The sequence below is a fragment of the Jaculus jaculus genome, chromosome 23 (assembly GCF_020740685.1).
Source record: "Jaculus jaculus isolate mJacJac1 chromosome 23, mJacJac1.mat.Y.cur, whole genome shotgun sequence".
Lineage (NCBI taxonomy): Eukaryota > Metazoa > Chordata > Mammalia > Rodentia > Dipodidae > Jaculus > Jaculus jaculus.
The window spans coordinates 9,993,474-10,008,528 of record NC_059124.1 but is presented as its reverse complement, the minus strand read 5'-3'; positions in this window follow the sequence as shown (position 1 = coordinate 10,008,528).

Genomic DNA, 15,055 nt, shown 5'->3' with positions numbered 1-15,055 from the left:
TTCTGCATTCCTCATTTCCAGCAACTGTGAGGAATCATACGTTGGTCACTTTAAACTGCTAAGAGCTTGGGCAATTTGTTACACAACAGATAACCATCACATAGTTCTTAAACTTCATCATAAGTGACTTCCATCCATCCTAAGCCTCGGTATCTACAAAACTGGCAAAAGAATGGGGTGGGGTGACCTGGGGTAATAAAAACAGGTCCAGACACAAAAAGATGCAGCTCTAAGCCGGGCATGGTGGCACACAGCTTTAATCCCAACACTCAGAAGGCTGAGGTAGGAGGATCACTGAGTCTGAGGCCAGCCTGAGACTACACAGTGAATTCCAGGCCAGCCTGGGCTAGAAGGAGGCCCTACTTAAGAAACAAAACAAAACAAAAACAAATAGGAGCCAGGTGTGGTGGTGCACGCCTTTAATCCCAGCACTCAAGAGGCAGAGGTAGGAGGATCGCATGAGTTTGAGACCACCCTGAGTGAATTCCAGGTCAGCCTGGGCTAGAGTGAGACCCCACCTCCAAAAACCAAAAGCTAAAAATAAAAAGATGCTGCTCTATACTCAGTGCTTACAGGCCTCCTATCCTAGCTGGAAACCCCAATACCATCGGACAACCCAGCACAGGGCCATATCCCAGTATCAAAAGAGTAAAGTTCAGACATAGGCAGCTTTCCCCTTTTCCCCTCTGCAAGCTCCACCTCTAAGTGCTGACAAAGGACCCAGGTCTCCGGAACATCTTGCATCTCAAGTGACTCCCCACCACTTTCACAGGTATGTGACCTGATTCCATGGCTTCAACAGGAAAGGCTGGAGAGGTGGCTTAGTGGTTAAGGTGCTTGCCTGCAAAGCCAAAGGACTCAGGTTCAATTCCCCGGGACCCACGTTAGCCAGATGCACAAGGGGGCGCACACATCTGGAGTTCATTTGCAGTGGCTGGAGGCTCTGGTGCGCCCATTCTCTCTCTGTCTCTCTCTCTCTTTCTGCCTCTTTCTCTCTCTGTCCATTGCTTTCAAATAAATAAATTAAAATTAAAATTAAAAATTAAAAAAAAAAAGACAAGACATAAAAGAAAAAAGGGAATAATCAGGTGTGGTGGCACATGCTTTTAGTCCCAGCACTGGGAGAAGGGGACCAAAAAACAAGATAGAGAGGAAAAAAGAAAAACAAAACAAGTAAACAAACAAATAGAATAGGAGCTGGTTGGAAACAGGAAAGAGTTCAGTGGAAGGAGGACAGAGGAGGGGGTACAAAAAAGGTAAAAGAAGGTAACAGGGGGGATTATGATCAACATATATAATGTACATGTGTGAAAACTGTGAATAAAAAAAGGTTTTAATGGGGCTAGAGAGATGGCTTAGTGGTTAAGCGCTTGCCTATGAAGCCTAAGGACCCCGGTTTGAGGCTCGGTTCCCCAGGTCCCACGTTAGCCAGATGCACAAGGGGGCGCACGCGTCTGGAGTTCGTTTGCAGTGGCTGGATGCCCATTCTCTCTCTCTACCTCTATCTGTCTTTCTCCCTGTGTCTGTCACTCTCAAATAAATAAATAAATAATGAACAAAAAATATTTTTAAAAAAAGGTTTTAATGGGGCTGGAGAGATGGCTCAATGATTAAAGGCACTTGCTGGCAAAGCCTGATGGCCCAGGTTTGATTCCCCAGTACGCACACGTGCACGCACGGAAAGCCAGATGCACAAAGTAGTGCATGTGTCTGTAGTTTGTTTGCAGTGGCTCAAGGCCCTGGAGCACCCGTTCTCATACATTCTCTCTCTTTCTTTCTCTCTGTGACTTTAATCCCAGCACTGGGAAGGCAGGGGTAGGATCACTGTGAGTTTGAGGCCAGCCTGAGACTACATAGCGAGTTCCAAGCCAGCCCGTGCTACAGCAAAACCCTACCCCAGTCCTGCCAAACAAAAAAGCTTCTAACAAAAGAGGATGAGAGGCCAGCGGTGGGAGGCTGCGGAACCAGATCTGACAGCTGAGGGAGGAGGGCTCCAGGGAAGGCGACAACAATGCCTTTCTATAGCTCTGTCCTTAGCATCCAGAGACCATGCCCACCTTCTGCTGCCAGCAATCAAAGCAGAGTAACCAGCGGGCCAGATCTGCCAGCCACCAGACCCCCACTACCAGGTGGTAGAGCCTTAGTGAGGAGCAGCTAGGCCAGCTCCAGGGCAGATCCTGCTCTCTCCAGTCACAGGATTGTTCCTGTTCCCATCAATGAAGAGGGAGGCACCAGTGTTCGTTACTTCTGGAGTCACCAGGACAGAGAACAACTGGGGGAAGAAGGGCTCATTTTGCTCATGGATCTCCAGTCCGCCGTGCTGGAGAAGGCAAGGAGACAGGAGCAGAGCCCGTAGTCTGCTGAAGTGGAGCTTGAGGTGTAACGAGCTCACACCCTGGGGGGTCAGGAAGCAGGACTCTTAGACCAGTGCCAGAAGCACACACGACTTTAGGCCCTCCCCCAGCCACCCACTTCTGCTCACCAAAGGTTCCCCAGCCTCCCAAAATAGTGCCACCACTTAAGGCCAAATGTTAAACTCCTGAGTCTATGGGGACATTTTACCCCCAGCCCATAATAGTAGCCAACAGCGAACAGTGAGGTCACATGGCAAAGGCCAGAACTATCACTGGAAAACAGAAAACGGAGCAGGACCATGCTCAGGCCGTTGGCACTCATTAGCACCCCGAGTCCTGGACACACCTGCCCACCACCTGCTCTTCTTCCTCCCTCAACTCCAAGTCCAGGACCCGGTCCCTACTTCCCTGCTCTGCCTCACCTGCCCACAGACACAGGTGTTACCTGTACATCACAGGGCTGCACTCAGTCCTGCGGCGCTGAACCTTGCAGGAGTAAGTCTCTGGGCCTTCCCTCAAGGCACTTCCAGTCGTCTGAGAGACACAGGCAAAGGGACAGAAGATATCATGCATCATACCTTCAAGTGTCCAATAAGCACAGAGAGAGTCATGTCACCCAAGGCCAAGTAAGGCTTGCCAGAGGAGACATGATGGCTGGCATCTGTGGTGTAAATGCCACATGCCAGGCATCATTTACTCCTCCTGAGAATCCTATCTTGGGGCTGGGGAGCTGGTTCAGTAGTTAAAGGCACTTGTTCAAAAAGCCTGCAGGTCCAGGTTCAATTCCCCAGGACCCACATAAAGCCAGATGCACAAAGTGGTGTATGCATCTAGAGTTAATTTTGCAGCATCAAGAGGTCCTGGCCCACCATTCTCTCCTCTCTTTCTCTCTCATCATAAGTAAATTAAAAAAATTTTTTTTAAGAGTGTATCTCAGCCTGCTTAGTAGTACATGCCTATTACCGTAGCATTTCGGAGGTAGAGGCAGGAAGATCAGTTCAAAGTCACCTTGGCTACACAGCAAGGTTTGGCTGGGCTGGGATGCACGAGGCCTTACTGCCAGCAAGAGAGAGAAGGGGAGGGAGGGAAGGAGAGGAAGGAAAATGAGACCCATCACCTTATTGCCCCACTTTACAGTTAAGGAAATTAACTTTCACACAACAGTAAAGATGTCATAAGGAATCACTTTAGAAAAAAAAAAGTTTTACGTAAGCTATAAAATAAATGTAGGATTTGAAACCAAGCAGATTGCAGTTGACCACTTAATCCAGGCTTTGTCAACCTTGGCATTTAAGCCTGGCGACTCTGTGAAAAAAAGCCCAGAAGCATTGCCAGTCGCGGTCCACCAGGTGGCAGTAGTATTTATTTTATTTATTTATATATCTATTTTTTAATCTCTAGCTAGCAAACATTCACTGCTCCTGGTTGGGAGCCACTGACCTAATCATTTTCTTGTTTTGTCTCCTTAAGCAAGCGCTGATGGTTACTGTCCTAAGCAATTTCGGTTGTTACTAACCCATTTGATCTCCCAACAAGCCCTCAGGTGCGGGTCTCCATGCTGTGTTCTCCAGCGGAGAACATGGGCAGCACAGAAATTATACCAGCTGGCCACAGTCACAGAGCGTCTAAGTAGTGGTGCCTGGGTCTGAACCTGCTCACTGTGGCATGGAGCCGTCCTTTCTACCTCTGCCTCCTGCTGGTCTTTGGGCTCTGATCACTGAAGACCACGGTGCTGACCAGGGTGCCACGCATGCAGATGGAAGCCACATTTCTGGTGCTGTGTGGGATCAGCCGTGGGCCTGGAGCGCACTCGCATGGCCAAACCTCGAGGCCACGAGGACAACCGCAACCGGCTACAAAGCAAGAAGAGGGGCCGTAGGGGTGGCTCGGCGGTTCAGGCACATGCCTGCAAGGACGAAGGAGCCAGGCTCAGTTCCACAGGGTCCATCTATGTTAACAAGCAGGAAGAGGCCACCCGCATGCGGGCTTCGTCTTTGGCCCATTTACAGGCTCAGTCTTCGAAGTGCTCCGCTAAGGAGGGTCCTGACCCGGGTGAGGAGGGTGGTCTTGAGAGCTTGAGGCCCCAGGCCTACGGGAGTCACAGCCCCACTTTGCAAACCTGACACACGTGAGGCTACAAGACAAACCAAGGCTCACCAGAACCACCTTGTCCCTTGGCCTGCCCACGTCCCTGAGGTCCCTTCAGGACGGGAGTCTAGGCTCCCGACCCAAGTGAGGCCACAGAACCCCTGCTGCCGCCTGGCACCTCCCTTCTGAACCCAGAGGGCCCAGGGTCCCTTCCCCAGCGAAGTCGGAGCGGGACACCCAGCTCTGCCCGGCCCTTGGCCCCCCGCAGGGGTTTGCGCAGGAGGGCGCATTCCTCCCCAAATCGAGGTGCGGAAAAGCCGCAGTGGTGGGACGAGAGGTCTCCTCGGTCGGGCATTTCCCAACGAGACAGCAGGTGGCAGCACCAGCAGGGATTTTGGGTTGTTTTTTTTTATTTTTTTTTTTCAAAGTAAAACAACTTTCTTTTTGAAAAAAAGCCCAAACTTCAAAAGTGTATATTTCTAGCCCGGGCGTGGTGGCGCACGCCTTTAATCCCAGCACTCGGGAGGCAGAGGTAGGAGGATCGCCGTGAGTTCGAGGCCACCTTCAGACTACATAGTGAATTCCAGGTCAGCCTGGGCCAGAGTGAGACCCTACCTCAAAAAACCTAAATAAATAAATAAGTAAGTAAATAGAGGGGGCGGGTCTTTCTGTCCTTCCTAGACTTCCATCCACGGCTCCTCTCTGCTTTCCTTCGTTCCCCGTCCCTGCCTGCGCTCTTTGCCCTCCTCGGTTAATGAGAAACAAGTCAAGCAAACTTAGATGAGAGTGGAAGCTAGAGGCTGAGGGAGGCATATCAGCTTGCTCTCAGACACGTCCTGGTCCCTGGAGCACCTTGCCCTGGCTCGGGGCTCTCCAAACTTGGAAGGAAGGATCCACGCGCGAGTCCAGGTTTATATCTGAAGACAAAGAAGTCCCAGGGCCACCTTAGGAGGGGGACCACACGCAGCCAAGACGCTCCCAAAACCGGCTCTCTCCAGATCGCTCATTTGGGACCGGAGTGGGGGCTCTCACCTGTAATCCCAGCACTTGAGAAGCTGAGAGGGGGTAATGCTGTGTATTGAGGGCAACATAGATTCCTAACCAGCTTAAAAAAGACCAGTCACAATTATGACCCGCCCCCCACCTTTTAGGGTGTTTGGTTTTGTTTGTTTGTTTGTTTGTTTTGTATTTTTGTTGTTGTTGTTATTTTCTTGAGTCAGCATCTCCTCATTATCCCAGGATCATCTCAAACTCACAACCCTGCCTCGGCATCCTGAGTGTAATAAGGAATTACACGTGTGTCCCCACAACATCCAGTTTACACTTGTGATTTTAGAATATTTTATTTATTATTTTTGTTTGCAAGTACAGAGAGACAGAGAGAATGGGTGCACCAGGGTCTCCAGCCTCTGCAAATGAACTCCAGAAGTGTGTGTGACCTTGTGCATCTGGCTTTATGTGGATACTGAGGAATTGAACCTGGGACGTTGGGCTTTGCATGCAAGCACTTTAACCACTGAGCCATCTCTCCAGCTGCCTGTTTATAATTTTAAATAAACTTATTCTTTTAACTATAGAAGTGATTCAACATTATGGACATTTCACTAGATAACATCCTTGAGGCTGGAGAGCTGGCTCAGTGGTTCAAGGTGCTTGCTCTTAAAGCCTGGTGGCCTGGCTTTCAAACTTTCTGAAAATGAACTTTTGCCCCTCTACTTTATCAGCACATGCCAATTCTTTGTGGGTAGTAGGACTCAAGACTCACTGGCTTTGGGGAGTCCCAGTAACCATTGACTATCTGACACCCTAACCCCTAAACTGAGCCCAACCAAAACCCAGAAAGAGTCCCTCGCCCTCACAATCCACAGCACTGGGATTGCAAGCATGTGCCAACACACCCAGTTTACTAGGTGTTTGGGGTAAAACCCAGGGCCCCATGAATGCTAGGCTACCACTGTACCAACTGAGCTACATCTCAAACTTACCCTCTCCCCTTGGCCCCTCCTTGTTGAGGTATATGGGTCGTGCATTGTGGAGTTAGCCCTCAGTTATGGGTAGGATAAATGTCTCTGCATATCATGACCCAACATGTGGCTCTGACATTCTTTCCGCCCCCTCTTCCACAAAATTTCCCTGAGCCATGTTGGGTTCATTTTTGGTCTGCTTCAGTGATGAGGTGTTGGGGGCCTCTGGGTCTCTGGCTCTCTGATATTTTTTTTTTCTTTTTTAAGTTGTTTTATTGAGAACTTTCATAATTATAGACAATAAACCATGATAGTTGCCCCCTCCCACACTTTCCCCTTCACAAATCTACTCTCCATCATATCACCTCCCCTTCTCAAATAGTCTCTTTTATTTTGATGTCATCATCTTTTACTCTTACTTTACTCCTAAGGGTTTTGTGTGTGCTTTTTCTCTTCTGTGTGGAAGATCCCTTGAAGCATTTCTGTAGAGTTGGCTTAGTTGTCATATATTCCTTTAGCCTGTTTTTGTTGTGGAATGTCCTTATTTCTCCATCCATTTGGATATATAGCTTTGCAGGATAAAGTAGCCTTTGTTGATAGTTGTTATCTTTCAGAACTTGGAATACATCATTCTAAGCCCTTATTGCTTTTAAAGTTTGTGTTGAGTAATCTGCTGTGATCCTGATGGGCTGGTCTTCATAGGTGACTTGATGCCTCACTTTTGCTGCTTTCAATGTATTTTTGTTGGTTTGTGTGTTTTGTAGTTTAATTATAATATGGTGAGGAGAGGTTCTTTCCAGGTTTTGTCTGTTTGACATTCTGTAGGCTTCCTGTATCTGCACTGGCATCTCTTTCCCTGTCGGGGGGAAATTTTCTTCTATGATTTTGTTGAAAATGCTTATTATGCCTTCAGAGTGAAATTCTTCTCCTTCTATGCCATGAATTCTTATGTTTGATCTCTTCATAGTATCTTGAATGTTTTGAAATTCCCATTCATGCCTTCCTATTAGTTTGTCTTTCTCTTTGTTGGACTATAGTAAATCTGCCACCTGGTCTTCTACCTTAGATACTCTGTCCTCTCCTTCATCCATTCTCCTGGTGGAACTTGCTACAGAGTTTTCTACTTGACTTACCTTGATTTTTGTTTCTAGTATTTCTGATTAGAATTTTTTTCTTTACTTCTATTTCCTTACTCATGTTTTGTGTTAACTTCCTTATTTCATTAGGTTGGTTTCCTATGTTCCTCATGAGTTTGTTTTCTTCTTTGATTCCTGTGATTTCTTCTTTAATTTCTTTTTTTTTTAATTTTTATTAACATTTTCCATGATTAAAAAATATATCCCATGGTAATTCCCTCCCTCCCCACCCCCACACTTTCCCATTTGAAATTCCATTCTCCATCATATTACCTCCCCATTACAATCATTGTAATTACATATATACAATATCAGCCTATTAAGTATCCTCCTTCCTTCCTTTCTCTTCCCTTTATGTCTCCTTTTCAACTTACTGGCCTCTGCTACTAAGTATTTTCATTCTCACACAGAAGCCCAATCATCTGTAGCTAGGATCCACATATGAGAGAGAACATGTGGCGCTTGGCTTTCTGGACCTGGGTTACCTCACTTAGTATAATCCTTTCCAGGTCCATCCATTTTTCTGCAAATTTCATAACTTCATTTTTCTTTACCACTGAGTAGAACTCCATTGTATAAATGTGCCACATCTTCATTATCCACTCATCAGTTGAGGGACATCTAGGCTGGTTCCATTTCCCGGCTAATATAAATTGAGCAGCAATAAACATGGTTGAGCACGTACTTCTAAGGAAATGAGATGAGTCCTTTGGATATATGCCTAGGAGTGCTATAGCTGGGTCATATGGTAGATCAATCTTTAGCTGTTTTAGGAACCTCCACACTGTTTTCCACAATGGCTGGACCAGATTGCATTCCCATTCTTTAATTTCTTTGAACATAGTTATAATCATTCTTTTGAATTCTTCCTCAGTTATTTCATCTAAATCAGTCTCATTAAATTAGACATTTCTGATGGACTTATAATTTTTGGTGGAATTATAATTGTCTAGACTTTTGTGTTTCTTGTATTATAATGTAGGGATTTTTTTCATCATGAGTCAATTTGATGCTTGAGTTTTCTAATTATCTGAAGTATTCTTAGACATGTAAATCTTGTATTATATATCTTCAGGGTAGGAGCTTTAAGGTGCCAGGTGTGGCTCTTACATTACTCCCAGAGTAACACCAGAAGGGACCCTAGGTGTTGGCTTTGCCTACTGTGCAAGTGTCCTAGTAGGATGTGTGGACTAAAATACAGGTGAATTCTAAAATTCGACTGAGCAATATGCACACTCAATCATGACTAGCACAGAGCACTCTTGTAAAACTGGGCATTGAAACAAACAGATAATCTAATAAAGTCAAAGTCCCCAAGGGAGTGGGTTGCCCCCCACCCTGAGTCTTGTCAACTGGGAGGCTGAGATTTCTGGTCTGGAAAGGGTTCCAGGTCAGCCTGTGGCTGAGTGAGACCCTGCCCCGGGTAATGACAGAAGAAGAAAAAGGCATTGTAAATCAGAGATCATCAAAAGGCCCAAAAGTCAACCCCCAAATGCAGCTTACTTAAGAATGGCAGATCCATGCTGACGTGGGCAGTGTGATCAGCACTTAAATGCAGGCCTACGTGCCAGGCTGCTGTGTAGGTTTGGGTGGTTCTCCAGTGGTTCCCCAGAGCTGGCCCTTGCGGTGAGGAGGGTGTCTGATGTACCACAGCTGCTCAGCTGGTCCCATTTGTCTTCCACTTCATGTTTCTTGACTTTGTGATGGGGGTGGTGTGAGTGGAAAATCCCTTCACCTGGGTTCTGCTCCTGCACCCCAAGGACCAGTGGGGGCTTGCACGAGGACCGCCAGTGCAGCAGCAGGCGCTGGACCTTGCTGTCTGCATGGGGACTGGAAGCACTGAGTCTTCCTGCTTCTCTGCTGTGCTTGACAGCTCCTTATACACTCTCACTTTTCGGTAGAGGAGTGTATTGTGGTATTTTCTGCTTATTCCATCTCCTTCCAACCCCTGCCCCCCCAGGCTGCTTTGGAATGGCCAATAAAACACCAGAAGTCCCTCGTGAGTTTCTGCTAATTTCTAAAACAATGTTTTCCTATTCCTCAGGTGGGATTCTATTAGAAGAAATTTAATAAAGAAACCAGGCTCAGATAATATTCTAGGACACAATTTCTACTGTACTAGCTTTACCAAGGAGACATCATGACCCTGAGTTTCTGACCAAACTATGCAGCTGCACCCTGCTTGTATCTAGCAGGTGCAGCCATGGAAACAGACACCCCGAGCACAGAGCTTTCTGTTCAACATTTGTACTTCCAACTGAATGTTTGTGCATGCAAATAGTGTAACTTTAGAAAACTGTAACCCACTAACCATGGAAAGAATGCAAGACAATTCCCCACTGCATGCCATATTTGTCTATAAAGCTCCAAGCTATCACAGACCAGAACTCAGGCTTGGGAAGATATTCCACTGAGTCTATGTTGACATGAATAAATGTGCTGGTTCCCCATTCTATCTCTGTTGCGATCTCTGAGTGACATAGTTTCCCATAACATGATCATCTCTATTTATCCATTCTCAAGCCCAATAATAATTGTTTCTGACACTTCATTATTCCATTAAACAAATACAGTAAATTTTCAAGGGAGGACCCCAAATATACCTCATAATTCTGCTAAATTCTGGTAAATTCCAGGGTGCTGTCATCACAGGAATGCACAACACCTGGTCATCACCTGAGTGCTGTCATCACAGGCATGCACTTTCAAATCTGTTCTCCTTCATACATTACTTTCTTCTGTCCTATAATTCAATTGTGGTTGTTGGTGTATTGCTCTTCTTTTTCTGATTACACAGACACATTTTACACAGGATGCTAAGTGCACTTTTCTTCATATGCTACAGACGGGTAAGACATACAGACTTTGCAGCTGCTCATTAAATCTATTACAATTTATTTAGAATTTGAAGACTTCTCTGCAAATATCTGGGAGGACAAGAGTATGTGTAAATTTATTTTACATAACTGACCGAAAAAACAAATTAGAGGGTAAATAGAACATAATATGGTCTCACATGACCTAAAGGAGGTTCTGCTCAATTTGGAGGGGCAGTCACTGTGTCTATTTGTAACTTCTACAACTGCAAATTCATGGAAGTGTCGGTCCCCTTCTCCCATTCATGCTGCTTCCAGTGTCCTTAACTCAATTTCCAGGTCCTGTGTGAGTTGTAACATCCACTGTGCCTGGCGTTGTGGTGCACACCTGTAATTCTGTCACTTTGAGCATGTAATATGGAGGCATCATTAAGGTCATCCTCAGCTACATAGACTGTTTAAGGACAAGTTGGATTACATTAGGCTTATCTCAAATAAGTAAGTAGCTAATAGGTAAATGAATAGTTTTAAAACTGAACTGTGTGCCCTTCTTCCTGGCATCTGGGTAGACATGTTTTATAAACAAATTAGTTCTTTCAAGGTTTTGTCTACCCCAGTGATTCTGGATGGTACGTTTCTGCTGGTGAATTTGTCTATTCAGTCATAGTGGCTATCATTGGTAATGAAGGCCTTCACTAGAAGTAGGCATGTCTTGTGACATAAATTTAATTATCATGAAAGTTTACTGCTCTGTGTAGTTCCTATCTTCTTTCTTTATTATGATCCTATTTTTCTTTATATCCTTATAGACTAAAATCCTGTTACTGACACTAATATCAGAGTCACTTTGAAGGCTTGTCTTTATAAATTGACTTTTCTCATGAGCATGGCTATTTTTCCTCTCATCTATTTTTAAAATAATCTTGTATTTTAAATTTATTTATTTATTTATTTATTTATTTATTTGAGAGCGACAGACATAGAGAGAAAGACAGAGGGAGAGAGAGAGAATGGGCATGCCAGGGCTTCCAGCCTTTACAAACGAACTCCAGACACGTGTGCCCCCTTGTGCATCTGGCTAACGTGGGACCTGGGGAACCGAGCCTCGAACCGGGGTCCTTAGGCTTCACAGGCAAGCGCTTAACCACTAAGCCATCTCTCCAGCCCTAATCTTGTATTTTATATTCATTACTTTCCTTGTTGTTGTGACAAAATACCTGAGGAAAGCAACTTAACGTAGAAAGGTTTATTTTGGACACAATTTGAGAGGATTCAGGTCTATCGTGGTAGGAGAAGCATAACAGCTTGCTATGCCCAATTTACATTAATCTACATTAAGAGTAGATCTTGCCTCCTTAGCTAAACATATCTAGAAGCTTCGGCACAGACAAGCGCAGAGATTGACCTCCAAGTGATTCCAAAGCCCAGTAAGCAAACAATGAAGATCAGCTATGATTCCAAATCACATCAATCAAGCAGTGAAGATTATGTCACAGATTATGTCCTTGATATGATATGTCTTAGTCCACTCTCTTTTGTCATCACAAAATACCTTAGACTGAGAAAATTTTAGAGAAACGAAATGTATTTCTCACAGTTTGGATAGTTGGGTAGTCCAAGAGCATGATATCCAGACCTGCTTGTCCACTGGTGAGGGCCTCGTTTACTACGTCATAACATGGAAGAGGGCATCATGTGACAAGTGTGCTACCTCGGTTTCTCTTCCTCTTCTTAGAAAGGCAGCAGAATGCCATCCCGAGGATCTAGCCTCAACACCTCATCTAACCCCCATCGCTTCTCAGAGGCTCCCGCCGCCAAATGTCATTAACATGAATTTGCAGATTAGGTTTCCAAAACACAAATTTTTGAGACCACATTCAAACCATAGTATGGTAATTTAATTGTAAATATGAATTTTATAGACCACATTCAAACCGTAGCAGAGTAAGTGACTCATAGAAAACCACTGTGAGGATCTTCTGCAGTGCATCCTCAGTTTTTCAAGCAGGCAATGAACTTAACTTAACTGCAAACTATCTTGAAATGAGCAGTGGCTCAAATGCAGGCTCCAATCTTCCCAGCATTAACTAGGCTTCTTGTAGGCTATGCCATGTATGCATTGTTTAAGGGAGCCAAGGTAGAAATACCTGGTTCCTGCAAGTAGCTATCAGTCTGGATATGAGCCGTACATCATACAATGAGAAGGAAAACAAAAGCACTTGCAGAGCTCAGGATCCAGGGGAAAGCCAGAGACTGCCAGCTGTGGCCTCTTCCTCTGGAGATGGAAACATTAAGGAAGGAGTGCCAGCTTCTTCATCTAGAGATGGGAACATTAAGGAAGGAGTGCCAGCTCAGCCTTGGAACTGCTCCTCTGCCCACAGTTCCAGAGCCCGTGACACTAACTTTTATCGCGGTTACCTTCATATTGCCAGAATAAAGCACATAACCTGAAGCAACAGACGGGAGGAAAGAGTCCTCCTTCATCTTACAATTTCTAGAAGTTTCACCATGCAGCAAAGCATAGAAGAGCACAGGCTGGGCATCGCATCTCACCATAGCAGCTGGCAAGAACGAGCAGGAGACTGAGCCAGCTCTGTCCAGGCGGGCATGGCCTGTGACACACCCAAACCTGTCGCAACAATACACCTCCTCCAGAGAGGCATTGCCTCCCGAAGTACCACCAGCTGGGAATTAAGTATGAGGGTTCATCAAAGACACAGAGGCTTCAAGGGATCTTTCGCATTCAAAATACCACATTACACACACACACAGAGAGAGAGAGAGAGAGACCGACCCATGACCAGCTCATGATCTCATTTCATCTCATCTGCAGCTCAAAACAATCCCTTAACTGTGAGCTTGTAAAATCAAAACAACATTAAATACTTTTAACACATAATAGCACAGAATAAACATTCTCATTTCATAAAGAAAAAAACTGGGCATAGCAAGGAAAGATTGGACTAATGCAAAATCAAAAACAAGCAAGGCAAACATCCCACCCTGCATCTCTATGTCCAGCATCTGGGACACGTGACAACGTCACTTGGCTCCAAATTCTACTCCAGCCTTGGCTGTCTACTTTCCAGGCAAATCCACCTGAACCAGAGCAAGAAGCTTGCCTCGGTGGCTGCCTCATAGACCCGGCATCTTCACAATTCTAGAGCCTCCACTGCAAACCTCAGTTCATCCCCATGGCTCCTTGCCATGGTGTTTCATGTTCTCTGCACAGGAACTATGACCCTGCTCCACATTACCTAGGGGGTCAGCTCCAAAACACCAAACTGGAACTCCCATGACCCTCTCTTTTCTGCATTGGTCATACTTCCAAACCCAGTCCCAGGCGCGCTACCAGATTTGACAACATAGAGGGGAAAAAAAACAATTTTGAGAAGAAACTCCTTCAGCTTTCATCCCTTAGGAACCCTAAGCACTCTTTCTGTGGTCCCAATGCAGAACCGACGGCCACCCCCAACGGCAGTGCTCTTAAACAATCGCAGCTGAAGACTGCCGTCTATGTGCCCAGGTTTCAAGCCTGCTCACACCTCCTCTACCAAACACATCGGGTCATCACTTTGAAATTCACCTTTCCACAAGTTTTCAGGACACAGGCAGAATGCAACTTTTAGCTCAATTCGCAGGAAAGTTCTCTTTGCCCTTTTAGACCTCATAAGCTTAGCCTCCATAGTCCACTGTTCTCTTTGAATTTAGGCCTTTCAAAATCTCACTAGAATGGCCTACCAAGCTCTGCTTGCAGCACTGAAAGGCCTCGCTAGTCCAAAATTCCAAATCCTTCCATCTCCCTCCACCCTCTCCCCCCACAAATCAGTTTGAAATGACTAAAAAGCACACAGTCAGGTTCATCAAAGCAACAACCCCACTTGCAGGCGCCAATTCTCTGTTGCTGTTACCTTCACGTTGCTGGAAGAAATCACCTGACCAGAAGCAGATGATGGGAGGAAAGGTTTGGTTCAGTTTCCGGTTTTGAGAAGTTTCATTGCAGCAACAAAGCATGGCAGAGCAGAGGCTAAGTGTCGCATCTTGCCTCAGCAGCTGGCAGGAAGCAGCAAGCAAGTGAGCTCACTCTGGCAAAGGGGGTTTGCAAGGCTCACCCCAAGTGGCGTACCTCCCCCGTCAAGGCTCTACTTCCCAAATTGCCACCAAGGAAGGATTCAATATGAGGCTTAATTACAAACACGTAAGGAAATGGGGGATATTCCACCCTCAAACTACCACAGCTTGTCTGGCTAAATGGTAAATTGTGTCCGTCAAGTCACGCTCTGAATATCTATATGCACGCCCATAGATTAGTGAAGCTTTCACATTTTCTCATTCTTTTTGCAGATGTCATTGACTACTAAAGAGACTCAAAACTCATCAAGAGGGCTGGAAAGATGGCTTAGCAATTAAAGCATTCGCCTGCAAAGCATAAGGACCCACATTCAATTCCCCAGCCAGATGCACATGGTGGCATATGCATCTGGAGTATGTTAGCTGTGGCTGGAGGCCCTGGAGTACCCATTTTCTGTCTCTCCCCTCCTTCATCATTAATTAATTAATTAATTAATTTTTTAAAAATCATAACATTTCTGAGAATAAGCGACTCTTGAGTGCTTGGCACTAAATGAGTCATCTCTGACCTCCCCTCTAAGGATCAGGGACATGAAGAAGCAAGGGTAGAATGAACATAAGAGCCA